This window comes from Hyla sarda, chromosome 4 (genome assembly GCF_029499605.1).
Source record: "Hyla sarda isolate aHylSar1 chromosome 4, aHylSar1.hap1, whole genome shotgun sequence".
In the NCBI taxonomy this organism is placed as follows: Eukaryota; Metazoa; Chordata; class Amphibia; order Anura; family Hylidae; genus Hyla; species Hyla sarda.
The window spans coordinates 374,206,967-374,230,328 of record NC_079192.1 but is presented as its reverse complement, the minus strand read 5'-3'; the positions used below and the strand labels follow the sequence as shown (position 1 = coordinate 374,230,328).

Genomic DNA, 23,362 nt, shown 5'->3' with positions numbered 1-23,362 from the left:
CAGAAATATTGAAAATGACTTGCTAAGCATTTTGAGATCATCAGGGATATAAAAAGAAACACAACTAACCCCTATTCTACCCTATGCACAAAACATGTGAAAAATATGTGAAGTATGTGCATGTAGAAATTCGCAAGGTTTATTGGGAGCATTTAGCATTTTCAACTATGGACACTAACATGCTTGAAAGCCACCTTTTATATGTTATGTACCAGCACTTTTCTCATGCCCCTTTTAATGTAGAGCATGACTGTATGCTCACTCTGGGGTTTTCACCACATTGTAAAGGAGTAGTGCAGTAAAAATAACTTATTCCATATCCAAAGCATAGGGGGATAAGCTATAGATCGCGGGGGGTATCGACCGGGACCCCCTGTGATCTCCTGAAACGGGGCCCTTGCAGTCTGCCAGAAGCGGCTGTTCCAACCCCCGCAGGAAGTCGTGGCCGGCACGCCCCCCTCCATGTATCTCTATAGGATACATGGAGGGGGCGTGTCGGCTGCCACTCCATGCGGGGTCGGCATGTCTTCTTCCGGCTGACTGCCAGGGCCCTGTTCAGGAAATCACGGGGGTTCCCAGCGTTCCAACCTCTGCAATCTATAACTTATCTCCTATCCTTTGGATAGGGGATAAGTCATCTTTCACTACCCTATTCCTTTAACTATCCTTTTTCTGTTACTTTAGTTATTGTACTTCAGCATTTACTTCATACTAAATATTGTAAAACAATCTTAAAAAATTGCTCTAAGATTCAGCTTTTTATAAATGTACCCCATATGGTCTGAAAAAAAAAAAAAGATATCAAATTTCTGTAGAAGTTTTACATGCATTTTTAGTTATAAAAATAGACTGCCTTGTAAGCCTTCATTTACAGAATAGACAATCAAAAATATCAGTATTGGTTAAAAATTTTATTTATACATTTTCCTTATTGTAATTGTACATTTATTGGTTTTACCAATAATACATAGTTACATACCGTACTTTATAAAGTTAAAAAACAAAATTAAAGATTTTCTTTTGATCCAGAGAAAGGAAAATTCCTTCCCGACTCATATGCGGCAATCAGAATAAATACCTGAATTAATGTTCTATCCCCATGAATCTAGTATCCATAACCTGTAATATGATATTTTTCCAGAAAAACATCCAGGCCCCCCCTTGAACTTGTTTATTGAGTCAGACTTTACAACATCAGTGGGGAAGTGAGTTCCATAGTCTCACTGCTCTCACAGTAAAGAATCCCTGTCTGTGATGGTGAAACATTCTTTTCTCTAGGCTTAGAGGATGCCCCCTTGTCATGATTACTGGCCTAGGTATAAAAAGATCATAATATTTTTCATTCTGATAAGGTTATAACTCAAATGATGCTCTAGAGGCAGGATATCTGTTTAAAATCTCCAGACAACTTTGTAGTCCGAGACTTTTGCTTGAGACTACATCAATAAGGATACAGATTTGCCAGAAGTTCCATGTCTTGGGCAAGTCTCGGCTATGAAGTTGCTGGGAGATTTAAACAGATATTGTAATGTCTGCTTTTGTGTTTTTGCGTTTTTCAGTTTAGGCACTGTTCAGACATTGTATGCATTATCAGTTTTCTGTGCTATTCCCCCTGGATAGGGAATAGTTAATGCTCTGACCCTATGGGAACTCGGATGGGGCTATTTAAACATGTGCTTTCCTGAACTTTGTGCTGGTTATTTGTGCATAGTTCTTACTTTGACCATGACTGTTTTATTATGCGCCTTGCTTTTGTCTGTCTTAGTATTCATCTGAGTTTTAACCATGGTTTATTACTGTTTGATATAGATTTTAGAAGTACTAAAAACCAAGCACACTGTCAGTTTTTCATATGTATGTCCGTTCTGCTTAGTCTGTTCTTACTGTGATTCTTGCTTGATTACCCATGCTCTGTATGTTTTAATTCCTGTTTGGTATCCTGGAGTCTGTTCTGACTCATCCGTTTCTCAGTGCTGTGCTCTGTGTTTTATATTTCTGTTTCCTTCTAGGCCAGTATCCTGATCACTCAGGTGGAGTGTGCCGCCTGGCTAGAAGTCTATTTGGCTTTATTATTAATGTCCCTCCATGTTGGAGTGGGGAGTTTAGTTTGATTGTTATCCAGTGGGAACAGTGTCCAATGTTTCCTGACCTGTGTAGTGTTTTAACATTCCGTTCTTCTGTTCATCCCCTGCATATTCTGGTTTCTTTGTATACTTATTCCATATCTTGTTTTGTTCATTTATTCACGTCTGCTGTTTTTATGGATTCCAGTTTCTGAATGTTTGTTAGTACAATATATTCTGCCCTGTTTGTATGTTTATATTCAGTCTGGTATATCTGGTTGTTTGGTAATTTTCCCGTTATGTTTCTGGCCTTTGACAGACTATGTATATTATTATTTATTTTTACGCCCACTGCACTTTAGCGCAGTTAGGGACCAGCACAATGGTTGTCGATCCGCCGTTTAGGGGGGATGGGCAATTAGGCAGGGAGAGTGTTATTAGGGACAGCTTAGGGCTCACTCTCCCTGTCCACTCCGTTGGTCATGACAGATATCCTGCTGTCGGAGTATCATCAGAGTTAGGCTTTAAGTTGACTTCACCACCAATATTTATATTACAATTATTTCTGCCAGTGGCTACTTTAAAAGAAGATGTCCAGGTTATATATAGATGTGCTGTTCTTGCTACAGCATTGAAACAGCAGCATCAGGATCTTTGTCTTGACTACCTGAAAACAGAGGAAAAAAATACAGATAAGTTTGCATTCTTTGGTGTCCTGTTTTATGTTTTTATATCACATACAATTATAAGTACTAACTAGTAACCAGTGAAAGTTGTTATCTGACAACTATCGTTGTCAAGTATCAACAATTAACAATTTTTTTCAAGTATTGTTTGAAAAAAACTTCTGTCACCTCATAATGAATCCTCTTCTTTATGAGTGGGGGTCTGTGTGCTGAGGCCCTTACCAATCATCAAAACAAATTGACAGAAGAGCTCAGCTGACAGGACATGATGAAGAGGAATGCCATCCCCTCGAAACATGTTGTTCAACTGTATTGGCAATAAAGCTGTTGTTCTTTATTATTTTCTTCTCTGGCATTTGGTTACTATTAATCTATGTGTATGTGTGTGGGGGGGGGGGGAGTTGACAAAGCATTATCTTTTGCTTCTACTTCAAGAGGATCATGCTCCTATTATTCTACTACTGATCCAGCACAGGTACAGACTGATGCTGATAGCTCCCCACCGAGGAATACTACTTTTTTTTCAAGGCATCCCTCGGTGTTATCCTCTAGGCACAATATCTAAAGGTGATCATGTCACTGTTGGTTACATTTCTAATATAACACTGGGTAACGGCACATGCTGCTCTTCTCTGTTACTTTTTTTTCTCTCTTTCTGGACATATCTGAAGAGCTCAGCTGAGTGCTTGCCCACTTATTTTCATTTAGCAATGCTCAGATATCCTCAGACAGCAGAACATACCATGCACATATTTATAGAAAGTCTCCTGGTACTACTCTTTGTGGAGAACTGAGCAGTTCTGAGTGCTTCTGTCTGTTTATTTTGTCAATCGATTGGTATTACATCTCCCAGACCCCAAAGAACCCGCCATTTATGACATTTGGGCATAGTGTTCCATTGGTTGCACATAAAAAATGTAAGAGTGTTTTTTTAAGGTTCAGGCTATATGTAAAGTTAGGCCAATGATTACAGTGTTGCATGGTAGTGTTGCAGGTAATGAAAGTGAATGTGGATGGATTACTGTCAGGTGGCGGTTGTGGCAATTTATGTGCCACAACACAGCTATTCAATTTAATTAGTTGCAATGTTTTACAATGTAGGCAGCACGATACTGTGATCTTTGGCCATGTGATGTGTTCCGCAGCCAAACCTGCCATGTAACCTGAGCCCAACAGCTAAGGCACTAACCGTTTGTGACTTTTCAGGTTTTTGTTTCCACCATTATCGGATACTGGGGCTTTTCCATCATTTGCCTTTTTAGTCAAAATGTTGGTTATTTTTTCAGTTACTAAAATGATAAATGAATATTAGTTGATACAAGAGTAACAGTGAAATTTCAGCACTAAAACATAACATCATGTATTATTTTTAAAGAGTCCACCAGCATAAACATTTCATTACATCTGCCTGATATCAGCCCTTCGCTTGTCCAACCTTTAGTGGATAATTCTTGGCATTTTATTTCTTTCAAAGATGGCAGCACATCAGCTCTGTACACGAGGCGATATGCTGCCAACTAATGATGGCTTTTTTGGCTTAAAAAAAACAGAATCAGCCGATCAACAAGACTTTTCTTGTTTCTCAGCTGATCACTTTGGCTTTTATACAGGTCAAATATTGGCCCGTTCGGCCAATAAACACACCATGGAGGGCCTTTAGATAGCAGATGTACAGGTGGATCCTTGCTTCTTTTGTTTTATAAGATAGTTGTTTTTCAGTTTCAAAAACCCATTTTCAAATACCAAATTAGTGAATTCTGAGTGAAAATATGGCATCCTCAGTTCAAGGTCCTCCTCTCATAGGCCAGAGTGGAGAATGGTCTCACTCAGAAGGACATTTCCTATAATATGAATAACCCATAGATTTTAGTGGGAACTGTGTAATGCTACATTTCTCTGCTGGTGGCGCTGCAGGGAAATTGAGCACTTAAAGAAGACCAGTGGCCAACCTCAAAAATTGAGTTTCTATTGTCATTAGAAAGCTTAGGAAACCCTGATCACACACCTTTTTAAAGTTTCTTGTTACTTTCTCCCAAAATATGCGAGTTTATAGTTTGTCTGACAATTCAGGGATTGCCTAATACACACCTCCTGACTGTATAATCCTGCCCATCACCTGATATTCACTCCCATTACTAAAATTATATTCACACCAATCTGAAAGATTCCATAAATTGGCAGACTCAATGTAAACCAACATATCTCAGAAACAGAAGGGTATATCAAGAAACTATAAAAAGATCTGTCATCAGGGTACCCTAAACTAGTTAATAATGATACCTAATATCTCATTTGGGGTTAGGCCAAAGGTCTCCTCTTTAAGATGACCGTACACATTAGATTAAAGTAGGTTGATGGTTGAACGACAGCTTAGGGCTCACTCTCCCTGTCCACTCCGTTGGTCATGACAGATATCCTTCTGTCGGAGCATCATCAGAGTTAGGCTTTAAGTTGACTTCACCACCAATATTTATATTACAATTATTTCTCACTTTATTTTGGACGATAATAGTCAGTAGGCTTAAAGGGGTACTCCAGTGGAAAACTTTATTTTTTATTTTTTTTAAATCAACTGGTGCCAGAAAGTTAAACAGATTTGTAAATTACTTCTATTAAAAAATCTTAATCCTTGCAATACTTATTAGCTGCGGAATACTACAGAGGAAATTATTTTCTTTTTGGAACACAGTGCTCTCTGCTGACATCTCTGTCCATTTTAAGAACTGTCCAGAGTAGGAGAAAATCTGCATAGCAAACATATGCTGCTCTGGACAGTTCCCAAAATGAACATAGATGTCAGCAGAGAGCACTGTGCTCATGATGTCAGCAGAGAGCTCTGTGTTCCAAAAAGAAAATCATTTCCTCTGTAGTATTCAGCAGCTAATAAGTACTGGAAGGATTAAGATTTTTAATAGTTATAATTATAATTTAAAAATCTGTTAAACTTTCTGGCACCAGTTGATTTTAAAGAAAAAAAGTTTTCCACCGGAGTACCCCTTTAACACGATTGTTCATTTGTTATGGGTTACAGAATAAAACTTACCAGGAAAGGGTAAAATACCTTAATATGTATAGGAAGATAGATGAGACAGAGGGAATATGATAAAAATGTTTGAATACATAAAGGAAATCAACAAGGTAAAGTAGGAGAAGAGATTGAAAAAACTACCACAAGGTGGACATATTTTTTAAAAGAGAGGGGCAAAGGATTATGTAGTAATTTCTGGAAGTATTACTTTACTAAGAGAGCAGTTGAAGCCTTCCTATAGTGGTGGCAGCTGCAAATACAGGGAAGGAGTTTAAAGGATAAGTCTCATGCTCAGAAACTTATCCCCTATCCAAAGGATAGGGGATAAGTTTTAGATCACAGGGGGTCCAAACGCTGGAGCCCCCCTCGATCTCCTGTTTGGAGCCCCCGTGCGATAACACAGGAGCGCGTCACGACCAGCCCGAAGCGGAGGCCGCCACGCCCCCTCCATGTAGTTCTATGGAAGAGCCGTTCGGCAATCTTCCGCTCTACCATAGAACTATATGGAGGGGGCGTGGAGGCCTCAGTTTCGGGCGGGGATCATGACGTGCTCCTGGGCTAGCACACAGGGGCTCCAAACAGGAGATCCCGGGGGGGGGGGGGGGGCAGCCCACGGACCCCCCCTGTGATCTAAAACTTATCCCCTTATTCTTTGGATAGGGGATAAGTTTCTGAGAATGAGACTTTAAGCTTGCATGGGATAGGCATAAGGCTATCCTACATATAAGATAGGGCCAGGGACTGTGATAGAATTCAGAATATTGGGCTGAATAGATGGACCAAATGGTTCTTATCTGCCAACACATTCTATGTTTCTATGTTTTATTTTCACCTGATGAATGATCATTTTGGTTGATCTCATTATGGTCCGTATTTTAAGCCACAATAAAGTAGAACCGACTCACTTCAATGGAAAAATTTGCACCTCTTTCTGTCTTTTGTACCCACTTCTCATTTCGGCACAGAATTAATAAATATATAGAAACTGTTAATAAAAAAGTAACATTGCTTGTACTTACGAATTTGTATCCCAGTTGTAGCTGTTTGAGACATTTTTTATAATTTTCTACAACCTCAATGCTGCAAAATGACAAAGTATAAAAACACATAATAAGCTGTGTTGTCATAGGAAGGTACACGTCACAAATCACCAAGTGAGAAACCGGTTATGACATAACTTTACATTTTTATAGTAAACCATCTGAAAACATTATTTGCATACTTTATCATCATGTAACTCATGGGTGGAACTATAGGGGACTCAATGATGCCCACAGGCTGAGAGGTCCACTTTCTGCTATTTAGCTCTCTTTTGTGCAGAAGATCTCAGCTATACTACCAATCCATCGATAACTGTTCAACTAAAAGAGGTTATGGCTTTGGATTTGTATAGTTTAATTTACTGCCTCATCTTACTTCTTTTATGCCACTTTTTGTCCTTTGAATTCCTCCATATTTCCATATTAAGCTGTCCATGCACATTAGAGTGTCAGCACATTGGGTGTCAGCCAAATTCGGCAGAAATGGTCATCCATCTATTGTCTATGAGAGATCAGCCGAACCTCCTCCAAACTGCAGATATCAGAGATGCTAAGGATCTGGCAAGTTGGATTTTAACTGCCCAATCCTTTTGTACAAAGAGGTAATCCTAATTAAACATGTGAATGCTTGTCCGAGCCAAGCAAGCACGTGTATGGGAGGGGGGGGTGGAGCTATAGCTTTCGGTCGAATGAGCTTTAGGTTGACAGCTGTGTTATATGGCCAGCAAAGTAGACAATAAACAAATTCTATCAACACACTAGCCAAAAAAATCTTAGTGTAATAATAGTTTGCAAGCTTGAACCTCAGTTGAACTCTAAGGGACCTTATATTTCTGTACCACCCCACAAATATGTTTATGTTCTCTGGGAGCACCCTATCTCCCCTGGGGACCAAATGATAGGGCATGTTGAAATCTGTCACATTAGAGAGTCAGCAATTCCCACCAAAATCGATGTGTTGGGCCAACATTAATCTAATGTATATGGCCAGCTAAAATCAATGGGATCTATCAGGATTCCTTGAAATCCATTTAAAAATCAATAATGGAAGCCATGTCAACAGTGGCTAAAATTAGATAAACAGAAGGAAAGTGCTAAAATTCTCCTCCATGAGTCAGTTTAGACTGCAAATGACCCAATTTCTGCTGATTCTATATTATATTAGCCAATTGTTAGTTAAATGTGAAATATAAGAACTATCTGTGATAATCCTAATACAAATGTACCAGAGACATAGAAAGAAAGACATGGCTGCACATTCACATGTTGCATCGAATGCTTCTCAGGACATTTTAAACCATTCACTTTACATAGTTATCTACATTTTGATCAGACTGTATAAGCCCACTTCACAGTCACCTGATTCAAGTGGGTACTAACTTGAATGGCATGGCACTGTGTGGTGCCCATTTTGCAACAAAACCAGTGCCCATAATAGGAGTGGGATAATACAATTTGGTGTAATATAGGGGTAGATCCAGCAGGTATGTCTAGGGAGGAATCAAGAGAGGTAGCTGGCTGATGAGCATGTATAGTTGGCCAAGCACTGTGATATTGTACAATAGGTTTTCCCATATATTTTTAGAGTGCAACTGTTATTAGCAAAACGTTTTATATAATGTAGAAAATAACATTATATGAATATTTGTAATATACATTGGCTAAAAAAAATTCAATATTTTTTCCCAGCAGCTATTGTCTGTGTGAGGAGACCAAATACAGGAAGTGTGAGTGGACAAGCAGGGCTCTGTACACTGAGGACAAGGAGGGCTCTGTATACTGAGTACAAGCAGGGCTCTGTATACTGAGGACAAGCTGGGCTCTGTGCAGTGAGGACAAGCAGGGCTCTGTACATTGAGGACAAGCAGGGCTCTGTACACTGAGGACAAGCAGGGCTCTGATCACTGAGGACAAGCAGGGCTCCGTACACTGAGGACAAGCAGAGCTCTGTGCACTGAGGACAAGCAGGGCTCTGTACACTGAGGACAAGCAGGGCTCTGGTCACTGAGGACAAGCAGGGCTCTGGTCACTGAGGACAAGCAGGGCTCTGGTCACTGAGGGCAAGCAGGGCTCTGGTCACTGAGGACAAGCAGGGCTCCATACACTGAGGACAAGCAGAGCTCTGTGCACTGAGGACAAGCAGGGCTCTGTACACTGAGGACAAGCAGGGCTCTGGTCACTGAGGACAAGCAGGGCTCTGGTCACTGAGGACAAGCAGGGCTCTGGTCACTGAGGACAAGCAGGGCTCTGGTCACTGAGGACAAGCAGGGCTCCATACACTGAGGACAAGCAGGGCTCTGGTCACTGAGGACAAGCAGGACTCTTGATCAAATTACATGTGATATTGAGATTGCAACTAAACAATTATATGATGCGCTGAGTGAGCCAGAGATTGAGTCTTTTAAGAAGGAGATGGATGAGGCCCATAAAATCTGGGAGAAACAGATACAGGCACAAAAGACAAAGAAATTTCAAAGAGACACACAAGACTTTTTGAATAATAGAATCTATAAATGGAAGTTTTCAAGCTCGGCGATGCGTTCGAGGTCTCAGTCCATATCCTCAATGACGTCAGCCGATGCGGAATCCGATGCCTCATCTATGTCTACAAGGAACTCGAGACACCACTCCTACAAAAGGAAGAAGGATCAGAAAAATGGTCCACCTAGCCGCAGACGTAATGACAGAGCTAATACCACTGATGCTCAACGCCAAAACTTTAAGGTAATTAACCTTTCAGATAGGGTTTTAACACCTGCCCAGCTAAATGTTCTAAATCTAGGTCTCACCTTTGTTCCCACTTCTAGAATTAATCAGTTTGATACCATTAAAGATCTACATCTCTTTGCACGAAAGTTAGTATTCAAGAAGATCTTTCATAATCAATCCTCTGCAACAATTTGTTCAACAAGAGATGAATATATTGCACTTCAAGCCCTCGAGGAATTGGCAGATGAACAACAAGACACACCTCCTGAATGGTTTCCCAAAACTCTCACACCAAAATCACGTAAGTGTCCTCCTCTTTCACTCGTTTCCAATATTGATCTGTTTGTTCAGTTGGTATCAAAAGAAATTGAAGGTATTAACACCGAGCACACTCGTCAGAACTGTACCATAAACCAACGTAAAGCGATCAGTGAGTTACAAAAAATGAAGGATGTCGTCATCAAACCATCAGATAAAGGTGGGAATGTGGTCATTTGGCCCACCCACCTTTATGAAAAAGAAGCCCTGAGACAACTGCGAGATACTGCCTGTTATAAGAAATTAACATTTAATCCAACTATTAAATTTCAGGCTGAACTAAAAGAGATCCTCCTACATGCTGTCTCAAGAGGAACCATCACACATCAACAGATGGGACAACTTACGATTGAATATCCCACAGTGGCAACACTATATCTCCTGCCCAAGGTGCATAAACATCCGACGTCTCCACCCGGCCGACCAATCGTATCATGTAGGAACAATTTCTGTGAGCCTATCTGTAAACTTATAGACTCTGTCCTACGAGATATGGTCGAAACATTACCATCATATCTAAAGGACACCACTGATGTCCTCTGCAGGATGCAGGACATCCATCTTGAGGATGACATGTTAATTGTTACATGCAACGTCGAATCGCTTTATACATCTATTCGACATACGGATGGTATCAATGCAGTAAAACTCTTCTTTAGGATGTCTGATACAGAAGCTGGAGTTGGTGAGTTCATTGTTGAATTATTACAGTTCGCCTTGACCCACAATTTCTTCTTGTTTAAACACTCCTTTTACTTGCAAACGCAAGGCACAGCAATGGAGGCGGCTTGTGCGCCCTCTTATGCTAATCTGTTTCTAGGCGCTTGGGAACGCTCCATTTTTCAGACTGACACTCACCTCTCTGTTGACAGGGTCCAATACTGGGCAAGATTTATAGACGATATCATCTTCATATGGAAAGGTACGGTGGAAGAACTGAACCTATTTATGGAAGATCTCAATAGAAATGATCAGAACATCAAACTTACTTTCAAGTACGGACGGACAAACATGGACTTCCTAGATGTTACATTTAAGGTAGATGATAGTGGGGTCATACAGTCGGATCTATACAGGAAAAGTACGGCCACTAACTCACTTCTTCATGCCAATTCCTCCCATCCTAGGAAACTCATTCAGAGTATCCCTATTGGTCAATTCCTACGCATACGTCGCATTTATTCGACTGAAGAGTCGTTTGAGAAAAGAGCAAGAGAATTAAGTCAAAGATTCCGTGACCGTGGCTATGAAGAACATGCTATCCGGAGAGCCTATTTCAGAGCCAAAGCTGCTAACCGGAACACGCTACTCCAAACTCGACCCAAGAACAACAAGGATGATCAGGTGAGGTTCATCACCACATTCCATACACAATCTAATGAAGTGAGAAATGCATTGGGTAAATACTGGGATCTACTGACGGTGGACCCTATCCTCAAATTGTATATCCAGAAGTATCCATCTGTCACATATAGAAGATCTATGAATCTTCGAGATAATCTGGTACATAGCCACTATACAGGACCCTCTATGACAGTGATACCGGACAACAAGGGCCCACGTTGGGGCTGTAAATCATGTGGCAAATGTGTGGCATGTAAAAATGTGGCTGATGATACCCATTTTCTTGACTCTAGTGGCGAACAGAACTTCAGGATTACACATAATATCACATGTAACACTGTCGGAGTTATCTACCATGCAACATGTCCCTGTGGACTTATTTACATTGGCATGACCACGAGAGAGTTCCGAAGACGTATTAGGGAACATGTTCTAGGCATTGCAGCCGCCAGTAATCAAGAGGATTTATCCAGTCTTACCGTCATTCCCAGACACTTCAAGACACACCATAACAGTGATCCCACAGGATTCAGGTTCAGAGGAATAGATAGGATCTTCATTAGTCCCAGAGGAGGTGAGTGGAGAAAATTGTTGGCACAACGGGAAATCAGATGGATTGTGAAACTTAAAACCATGCAACCTGTCGGACTCAATGACTATATTAGTTATGCCCCCTTCATATAACCATCACACGTGTATTCTGTATTTTTGGTCTGCTCCCAGTCGTTTATTTCTGGTTTTATAGGGTTTTTAATTATCTTATTTTAATTTTTATTTCCTTTCTCTTTTGTCTCTCATTCTCTTTATTTCTAGAGTTCCTTGCTGGATGGGCACCATTTCCCACTGGACTATTCATTGTATAATGCACCCCATATCTTCTTGCCGCCAATATGTTTACTAATCAGCAACCGAGCCATGTATTATTTGCGCCTAGGCGGCATCCACTATCTGCATTTGCACTTTTTTGTATGTGTCTAGATGCATTGATTCTTTATGCACCCTTACAGATTTTAATATTATTTTTATATATATATGTGTGTACATTAGTTTCTTCATAGAATAATTCATCTACATATTCTTTTATATATATATAGAATTTTTTATATATATATATTTTTTTAATATATTTATATTTCAATAATGAATTGTCTGCTATTTATCCACTATTGATGTGGTTTAATACCACAGTCTATTACTTGTCCACTACGCTGTGTGATGTTATATTCACATTAACACATGGCACTTATCTCACCTTCACATAGCCACACATAGTCTATATTACACTCACATTATCCGTACACCACGTTCACTTATGGCACTTATCTCACCTTCACATAGTCACACATAGTCTATATTACATTCACATTATCCTTACACCACGTTCACTTTCCTCACTCACATTCGACTGACATACACGTTATCTAGTCACATCCAGTCATTGGCTACACACATTATAATTAATTTTTTTTACACAGCAATCACCTCAGGTAGGTATTAACTTGTCAATATTTAATATTTTGCATGGCGCACCTGTTGTTCACTGTTTTTTCACCTGCACTGCATGTTCCACTTCAGCACTATTTGCACTCTTCACTTTGTCTAAGTTCGGTCTGAACACACATGCGCATGCGCCTCCCGCTATGTTTTGCTTCCATCCTCCCGGCGCTCATTATTGACACACAGGACTTTGTTTACCTCCACGTCATCACACGGGCGTGTCTCCCGTCATGTGACCGATACGATCACATGGCTGCAGTCACTTCCGGGATCGCGCAGCACCATTATGGCGCTAGTTTTTCATCCCTTTGAACTAGGTACGGCTTTGCATATTACCACTTCCTCTAGGCGGTAGATAATGATTGGTGCATTTGTATGTCTTTCATGGTCACTAGTTAGGGATAGGTTGGTCCACCATATAAATAGAATACCTGTATCCAGGAATAGCCACGCCCCCTGACGAAGCGCATTGGCGTGAAACGTGCGTTGGGGTAGGTGCAGGTAACTACATGGCTCGGTTGTAGTAATATACTTCTGCAATTCTTTCTGACCACTGTTGCATTTGTACTCAAATATTGAACTTTATTGCATGGTCTGCATCTTTTCATGTGAGTCCCTTGTTTATGCAACGTTTGTCAGTGTTCTTTGCATTTACATACCCCTTACCTTGAGCCTGTATGTTTCTGCCTTTTCTTCCAGCTGTGTACACTGTGCTTTTTAATTGCTATGATGCATTTTTTTATTCTCAATAAATAAACTTTTGTAATGTTTCATACATCTTTGTTGCTGACGCTTTTGTTGTTGGTGTTGAATTTTCACACTGAGGATAAGCAGGGCTCTGTACACTGAGGAGAAGCAGGGCTCTGGTCACTGAGGACAAGCAGGGCTCTGTACACTGAGGACAAGCAGGGCTCTGTGCACTAAGGACAAGCAGGGCTCTGTGCACTGAGGACAAGCATGCCCAGGGTTATTGACTGGCCCAAGTTCAATGTTGGTAAGGGCTATAAGGCTTAGGACTGTGACTCTGAAATGCTTCTTGAGCATGGGGGAATCTGGAGAAATGACTGGCAGCTGAGAAGCATTCAACAAAAAGCAATATATCCATTTTGACTAATAACTATCTCCCCCAGTCCTACTATACAAATGTACTTTTGGTTTTAGCAGTTGCTTATCTCCAGGATGAACAGGATTGAGCCCCTTGCGAATTAGATTGTCCTTGGGTCCTGTCAACATTTTAGATCACATTTATTTATTGTGTCCACCTTTAAAACTGTACTGAACTTTGCTACAGTTAATGTTTATCCATGATATTTGTATGTGAGGGACATTTTTATCTGGAAGGTTATACCGGATAAGGAAGTGGTTGAGGTTCTTGAACAATGCTGTAGTTTATCTCCAGTCATTACTGTGTTAGCGTTTTGTGTCTTAAACAAACACTTATACAGAAAACTCCACTGAGCGGGTCCTATATTTTTGTATTGTTTTATCACTTTTTATAAGTCTTGTTTATTTAGGGCGCTTAAATATAATATAAGGTACAGTGCAATGCATCCATTGCATTCTAAGCAAAACAAGTTTACAATGGAAGAGGCATTCTTTCACTTCATATGACATTCAACACTGTATATTTCAATATCTCGAAATAGATAGCCTACTTAAAAGCTTACATTGACTAGGCCTCTAGGCCTTTCAATTCTTCCTCCCACTCCTTGAGTCCCATATCCTTTTGTCAATCTTCATAGTCTACCCTTGAATCATCATATACGTAACATTCCATGTACTGGACATTCACCATTCATTTGATAATCTCAAGCAGTTTTTGAATCCAAATGCTGGAATTGATCATAAATAGAGGATCTGTATAGAAGCAAGACTTGGATATGGTTTTGAAAACCACATGACCAAAAGTGAAAATGGAAACACATCCTGAGGCCACTTTCACACCCCTATTTTTACTTTTCTTGTCAGTATTTTGCATAAGTGGAGCCTGTACAAAGACAAAATTAAATAGAAATATTTTAACTTTTTCTCTTTCTGACTCACTCCTAGCTTTGGTTTACAAATACAGATGTAAAATATTGACCCAAATACTGTTATGTGAACTTGGCCTTAGATTAGTAGGTAACAGCATGGTGTGTAGTGATGAGCGGCATTGCCCATATTCGAATTTGTGATATTTCGCGAATATATAGACGAATATTTGCGAATTTCACGTGTTCGTTAAATTCGCATATACGAATATTTGCATATGTGAATATTTGCATATTTGCGTATTTGAGGAAGAAAACCGTGAGGGGGTTGGCAACTTTACTATTGGTTGCTGGGGATGTTGTTGATAACCTCTGACAAGTGTATTTGCATCATTCTAATTGACCCACAAGTGAAAAGAAGGAATATGCGCATATTCACATATGCGGAAAAATGAATATTCGCCTTTTGAATATATAGCAAATATATTCGCAATATTTGCGTATTCACAAATTTGCAATATTCGCAATAAAAATTTGTAATGCGAATATTCACGCCCAACACTAATGGTGTGTGCGCACAACTCATATCAGATGGTCAGGGCTTTTGTAAAAGTTCTGTTCTAGTCCTAAAGCATAATAATACATAGGGTACTACAGGGTATATTAGCAGACACCTCTCCAACACCACAAGGGTGATATGTACTAAAGGTGATAGGCAGGCAGGCATCTACACTTAATTTATTAGGCGGGTGGCCAACACCACTTTTTGAAGCAAAAAGACATAGAGTAAATCGGCACTAAGATTCTGGGAGATCAAATAAAGCAGTGCACAGTATACCAGTGCAATCCAGTAAACCAGAGAAATAAAAGTTGCACTAACCCCAAAACTGCCTTTTGTTTATTGCATCATGCTAAACACTAGAGATGAGGGAATTTTTGAAAATCTCGATTTGGCTGATTCGAAAAAATGTGGTTCAGTCCAAATTAATTTGCAGCGAATCGCTATTAAAAACAGCTATTTCTGGCCTAAAGAGAGGCTCAATAGGGGTGTAGAACACTTTGCCTTGTCCTAACACGCATAGGGAGTGTGCTGTGTTAGTGAAATTATACTGTTATTCAGTTTGACATGCAGATTACAGGCATCACTATTAGAATCACTGCCACAGAGCATCTGGATGTGGCAGATTTTTTATGTAATTTTTATTTCATTTAATTTGATTTTATTTAAATTTTTTGATTACCCATTCTGGTGAGCATTGAGCTAGCGGTCCTCCACCAGGCGAGATACCACTTGTTCCAGCCCCTGCCTCTCAGCCCCACCCTGACTGTGAAAGTGCGAATGTTTCATTTAATCAGTTATGGTTCATTGTTATTGCGCCAACCGTTTAATTGGATTTGTGTGATAATTCAAGTGGTAATATGACTTCGACGACCATAGGGCCTCAGTCTTGAAAAGATTACATCGATTTTTTTTCCAATAAAAATGTAAGATTTATATTAGATTCCCAAGTTTAAAGGGGTATTCCAAGGAAAAACTTTTTTAAATGACTTCTATTAAAAAATTAACTTCTGAAGTTAAGGTTGTTCTTTTCTGTCTAAGTCCTCTCTGATGACACCTGTCTCGGTAAACGCCCAGTTTAGAAGAGGTTTTCTATGGGGATTTGCTTCTAAACTGGGCGTTTCCCGAGACAGGTGTCATCAGAGAGGACTTAGACAGAAAAGAACAACCTTAACTTACGAAGGTCATAAGTACTGAAAGGATTAAGATTTTTTAATATAAGTAATTTACAAATCTGTATAACTTTCTGGAGCCAGTTGATATATATATATATATATATATATATATATATATATATATATATATATATAAAGAAAAGTTTTTTCCTGGAATACCCCTTTAATGTCCCGGCGTTTACTTTGAACTAATGATCACGAAACCCAATCTAACAAGGAGTCAGATGGCGGCAGCATGACAGAGTCTAGAAATGGCAGCAGCATGAGGAGACCATAATCTGGCAGAATTACACAGTCTCGAATTGGCAGCAGCAAGAGGAGACCATATAATGGCTGAATGACACAGCCTGGAGTTGGTGGCAGCATGAAGATACTATAGGGCCTCACAATCCCTAAGATTAAATGAATTTTCAGATTTAAATTGAAGATTTTTGGTAGCTAGTGCTACCATAAAAATGTTTAGGTAATGTCCCAAAAGCATAAGGAGACCATAGGGCCTCACAATCCCTAAGCTTAAGGGTACGTTCACACATACAGGATGAACAGTTTTGATGCGCAGGATTTGTAACTGCCGATTAGAAGCTTTGCTCAGTCTTTGAGTTTACATTGAAATCTGCAGCAGAAAATCCTGTGCATCAAATCCTGCGCATCAAATCTGTGTACGTGTGAACGTACCCTAAAAGATTAATTTTCATATTTAAATTGAAGATTTATGGTAGCTAGTGCTACTATAAAAATGTTTAGGTAATGTCCCAGCAGTATGAGGAGACCATAAGGCTTCACAATCCCTAAGATTAAAAGATTAATTTTCAAATTTAAATTGAAGATTTATAATAGCTAGTGATAATATAACATTTTTTAGGTAATGTCACAGCAGCATGAGGAGACCATATAGTGGCTGAATGACACAGCCTGGAGGTGGCGGAATCATGAGGAGACCATATAGTGGCTGAATGGCACAGCCTGAAGTTTGCGGTATCATGAGGAGACCATATAGTGGCTAAATGACACAGCCTGGAGTTTGTGGCAGCAAGAGGAGACCATATAGTGGCTGAATGGCACAGCCTGGAGTTGGTGGCAGCAAGAGGACACCATATAGTGGCTGAATGACACAGCCTGTAGGTGACGGAAGCATGAGGAGACCATATAGTGACTTAATGACACAGCGTTGAGGTGGCAGCAGTATGAGGAGACCATATAGTGGCTGAATGACACAGCGTGGAGGTGGCGGCAGTATGAGGAGACCATATAGTGGCTTAATGACACAGCCTGGAGTTAACGGCAGCATGAGAAGGCCATATAATGGCTGAATGACACAGCCTGGAGTTTGTGGCAGCATGAGGGCACCATATAGTGGCTGAATGACACAGCCTGGAGTTTGCGGCAGCATGAGGAGACCATGTAGTGGCTGAATGGCAAAGCCTGGAGTTGGCGGCAGCAAGAGGAGACCATATAATGGCTGAATGACACAGCCTAGAGGTGGCAGAAGCATGAGGAGACTATATAGTGGCTGAATGACACAGTGTGGAGGTGGTGGCAGCATGAAAAAGGAACATATAGTGGCTGAATGGCACAGCCTGGAGTTGGTGGCAGCATGAGGAGAACATATAGTGGCTGGATGACACAGCCTGAAATTGGCGGCAGCATGAGGAGACCACATAGTGGCTGAATGACACAGCCTGGAGGTGGAGGCAACATGAGTAGAACATATGGTAGCAGAATGAGACAGCCTGGAGGTGGAGGGACTGCAGCACCAGCAACTTGGACAGGAGCACATTCAGCTTCTGCGCTGTTGGATGAGTGGGTGCATACTGTTGTCTCTTGGACATGGCTTCACCGATGGATTGCTGGCAGAATGACTGATTCAAAGTAGGAGGAGCAGAAACATCTGAAGTGACAGAAGGAGGGGATGACACACAGCTCCCTTCAGCTGAGGTGGTGGAGCCTTGCCTCTCCAGGAACCCCGGTTCCACTACCTCCCGGGAAGGTAAGCTGCCATGAAGCAGGTGGTCTCCCCCGGGCACGTTTGGCTCCAGACTTTCTACTTCTGCCACCATGCTGACTGCCAACCATGCTACCACCTCACTAGCTCAGTTGCTGCCTCACGGGCAACCTGCAACCCTCTTCTTCTGATGATGGTGAAGCCGCTTCTGCACCCGGCTCCCAATTGCGATCGGCTTCATCATCATCAACAAGTGTCTGCACCTCACTGATTTCCTTTTCAGGTTCCTGAACAGTGTCTGCTTCAGCACCCTGAACACTACTTGCCCGCCTAGCGGAGGAAGCGGCAGATGTCTTCTCCACTTCTTGGCTGGGCAGCAGCTGCTGACTGTCCTCTAGTAGATCGTCCTCACTGAATAGTGGCGCTGAACCCAGAGCATAAGATACTTCTGTAGGGGAGGGAACAGCATAGGACAGAGGCAATGGGAGGACAGGGACTGCTCCCGGGCCAGATCAGATGTCACTTGTGATTAAGTGGATGACCGTGTTAACCAATCGATGACAGCAGATGGGTTGCTGGTCGGGACCGCTAGCTGATACCGGGAGATCAGGCCTCTCGCTGCAACTCCTGCTGCCACTCGCCTCTAGTCTGCTTCGACCTCTGCCTGCGCCTGATGAGTTTAGGCCTCTGCCCCTCCTCTGTGTATGTCCTGGCACTTCTATGCCTGACATACTTAGTGCGTATATGAGGGAAGTACAATGCGCTTCACTACGCTTAAAACAGTATTTGTCTAGAACAGCAGCAGGTATGTACTTTTGGCTGGCCTTTTACAGTAACTAGGCCTTTAAGACTTTATCAGGAACAAAATTGTACAACACTTAGATGTACGTATGTGGTATGCACTTGTGAAGGCAGTAGAATGTGCTCCACTACGCTTAACAGTATTTGTCTAGAACAGCAGCAGGTGTGTACTTTTGGCTGGACTTTCACAGCATCTAGTTCCTTGAGAGTTTAACAAGTGCAAAATAGTACACCATTTAGATGTAGGTATGTGGTATGCACTTATGAGGGGAGAAAAATGTGCTACAGTACGCTTATAAAAAGTACTTGAGTACAACACCAGTGGGTGAGTACTTTTGGCTGGCCTTTCACAGTATCTAGGCCCTTTAGAGTTTAACAGGTACAAAATAGAACACCACTTAGATGTATGCATGTGGTATGCACTTATGAGGATAGGAATATGCACTATAGTATGCTTAAAAAAGTATTTGTGCACAACACCAGCATCAGACACCAGTGCTGCAGCAAACAGTCGCTTTGTACTACACCCAAAATTGCACTTTCTCTCTCAATCTACCTCCCTTCCCTGTTAGTGCTTCTAGGCAGAATTTGTGCTTGAGCTGAATTGCTGCTGTTCTTCTGTGCAACACACTACTCTCTGTAATAGAATGCTGTATACAGTGACTGGAAGGTAAATCGCTGCAGTAAAAATGCTTTTCTGTGAAAGACACAGGGGGAGATATATCAAAACCTGTCCAGAGGGAAAGTTGCCCAGTTGCCCATAGCAACCAATCAGATTGCTTCTTTCATTTTGCAGAGGCCTTGTTAAAAATAAAAGAAGCTAGCTGATTGGTTGCTATGGGCAACAGGGCAACATTTCCTTTGCACAGGATTTGATAAATCTCCCCCACACTGCTCTCTGTCCCTCTGTGCAACAGAACACTGACTTTACTATGAGGTGAATCACTGCTGGAAAATGCTTTTCTCTCTGCAGTGAAAGGATGAAGTGACTGGCCGCAATATGGCTGCCGATTAAATAGGGCTGTGACACCACAGGGGTGACTGGCTGCTGATAGGCTGCATCCTGCATGTGTTTCAGGGTCATCCCACCTACCCTTGTTCCCGCCTTCCGAGGATTCCTTGCCCCATGTCCTCACATGTGGATCCGCCATTTTAGATGCCCTGGAGCCTGGACTGCACTAAATGGAGTTTAATGATGCAATTTGCGCGATAGAATCACGGCGATATTCGCATTCGTTGCGAATCACATTTTCCCTGAAATTCATAACAAATTTGGATTAATCAGATTCGATTCGCTCATCTCTACTAAACACAAAAACAGGATCCCATGGGCAGTAACCAGGGTAGGAATGGTAACAACTGTTTACTACTGGTAAGCGCTCCCTCAAAGAAGACCAGAACTGTGCCACTTTAAATTCTTTTTTTTTTTTTTAAGTATGCTGGATAACACCCCTTTTTGTTATCAAAGCAGGAGATGGTTCCTGAAGTTAGTAAGTTGATGCCAAGTTCAAATATTTAAAACCATAAATAATAATAACCATTATAAACGTGAAACCCTCTTAGAGCTTCAACCTGTAGTTTTAAAGATTTTTCACATTAAAGAGTTTTCATACTACATCAAACAAAGAACGGACCAGCTTAGCCTATGATGTGAATGGCAGCCTCCCAACTCTCCCCTGATGGAAACTGGTGTGGGAGAGAGAGATCAGGCATGTTTCATTTAGACTGACTAATCCTTTTTTTTACTTAGAAAGAACACTTCAACACCTGAATATTTATTGGGGGATAGGGAGAGATTTATTGGCCAAACAAGAGTACATTACATGACATGACTGTCTTACCTGTATGGCCAGCTAATGAGTTAATTTGACTTTTTCTTTTTCTTATCTTAGTCTATTCATTTTATTTCACTGGCAGCTTAACCCCTATGGATTTATGACCCTTAGAAATCCTCTAAAGGTGCCCATACATATTCAATAGCCATTGGATTGACTGATAGCTCTCTCTCTCTCTCTCTCTCTCCTGTTCACCCCATACACATAAATGTTCAGCTTGTGTGTTCTTGTGTTCGGAATGGGGGGAGAGGAGGTAAGCCAATGCCAGAGTGCACACATATAAGAGAGTTGTCCCGTTCTACCAAAATCGGCAGGGTTTCAAAATCGGCAGAGTCGGGTGACTTTTCACTAATGCATATGGGGGTCTCAACAGTGTGTAATGTTGGGTGCAATCTTGCTTCTGTGTTATATACTTAGACATTTATATATTAATTTATGAATTTCTTGGAGTGGAAAGGACATGTGAAAACTTGTAATTCAACAATTACAAGCGTTACATAGAAGCCAGGATTGTAGAAATACATTTACATCTAGTAAATTGAATCAGCAGCTAGAAAGTGAACAGAGGAGCAATCAATCTGTATTCATGCCGTGACTAATAATGTATTTCAAATCCAATTGAGCAGATTAGGATTAAGAGTGTGTTCACACGTTCAGGTTTTTAATTGCAATTAAGCCAGAAATAGATCAGAAATACAGGATATGTATAAGGAAAAGCCTGAGACTTATGTTCTTAAATCTAATCCTGTTGTCCTTATTTGCAGTTAAAAACCTTAATATTTTAACACACCCACAGCAGTAAGGAAATTTGCCAAAATATTATTTTTATTCTCTAATCATTGTGCAACATGGTCAATTCAATCAACACTGTTACTAAGCATTTGTTGGCATTTGCTTTTTTGTTCATTTTATATTGAATTTAAAAAAATAAAAAATATGTTTAACCAAGCCCCCAGAGTTTTTTGATAAAAGGAAAATGAAGTATATGCAGTGTAACTTGCAGACTGAACTAGCTATATTGGGCTTCATTGCAAAGCTTCGGAGCAGGCGTCCCTGCACTTGTGTCACATTTGCTTCAGAAATTTTCGCAACGTGTGCAGAGATTTCTGCAAACACCTTTCTATGAACAGGACATGTGCGAAAAGTGCAACAAATCTGCCAGTTTTCAATATACCCTTACACTTCCAAGGAGATTTTTTTTCTCATAATTGCAACTATAAGCTCTCTTTTAAGCACTGCTAGCCATATGAGTCTTTGCATTATAGAAACGTTTAGCCTAAAGCAAAAATTACATAACAGCTAAGGTAGTTTGCATGCATACTGCAAAATGGGGCAAAACTTTAAAACCCATATTCTGCATAAAAGCTGGCGCAAAGAATACAAAAATATGCAACAAACTGTAAAATAATTATCAAAAACATTTGAAAAGTCACAAATATGTCAATAATTACAGTATTGCCCAAATATTTACATTAAGAACTGTGGTTACAGACTGATCACCTCTACAATATTATAAAAACTGCATTAAATGCAAATGCTGTACAAATGCAAAGCTAAAAGTCAAACAAAAACAAACAAAAAGGTAAAAAGTGAGGACTGTAGCACAGTATATTAAATAGAGTCAACACTACCTGAGTATTCAAGGCTGGAGGTTGTTCTGTGCAGCTCTGGTATGTGCTGGAGAAGAAGGCAGAGACGTGTCTTAAGTACAAGGACAAACCTTACAGGAAATGGGTGTTTACAAGCTGCAGTAATGTCTTACATGGAAAAACCATAACCCCTTTAATATATGTAGTCCTTATCAATGATAATCTCTGTTTTGTGGTGTGGCATTCGGTATAGTATAGTCTATAGTAGTATATTGTTGTTTTGAACTTGTCAATAAACTGGAATTTTACAACTACAGTTTCTCTTTTACTTAATCTTAAAGAGGCACTGTCATTATGAAAAACTAAAAAAGACAAAAGGCACAGCGCTCCATGGTGTAATAAAAGAGTGAACTGTGAGGTGACAGTAAGTAATAGGGCGGTCGCTCACCTGGTAGTGTTGTGTACCCACATACACAACAATGGTGAGCGCATGTAGTGTCCGCAGCCAGCCGGCTAGACAAAGAGCAATGCTGAGATGGACTTCAATGGAGATGCTGGCTTAGAGAGGCGCAGGTCACAGGACAATCAAGGTAAGTAAAAGCACGGGAAGTTTATTCTCCCAACATGCAGCGCGTTTCACTGCAGCAGCTTCATCAGGTCCTGCCTGATGAAGCTGCTGCTGCAGTGAAACACGTTGCATGTTGGGAGAATAAACTACCCTTGCTTTTACTTACCTTGATTGTCCTGTGACCTGCGCCTCTCTAAGCCGGCATCTCCATTGAAGTCCATCTCTGCATTATGAAAAA

General features: G+C 40.7%; 1 long non-coding RNA gene across 1 annotated transcript; it reads right to left on the bottom strand.

The window, feature by feature from the left end:
- Positions 1-903: 903 nt before the first annotated feature.
- On the bottom strand, positions 904-22,648 carry LOC130267300 (uncharacterized). The gene is made up of 4 exons (XR_008843133.1): positions 22,599-22,648; positions 6,797-6,857; positions 3,939-4,038; positions 904-2,730 (listed from the first exon to the last, which is right to left on the bottom strand). It is a non-coding gene; the product is annotated as an uncharacterized LOC130267300 (long non-coding RNA).
- Between the last annotated feature and the right edge of the window lie 714 nt (positions 22,649-23,362).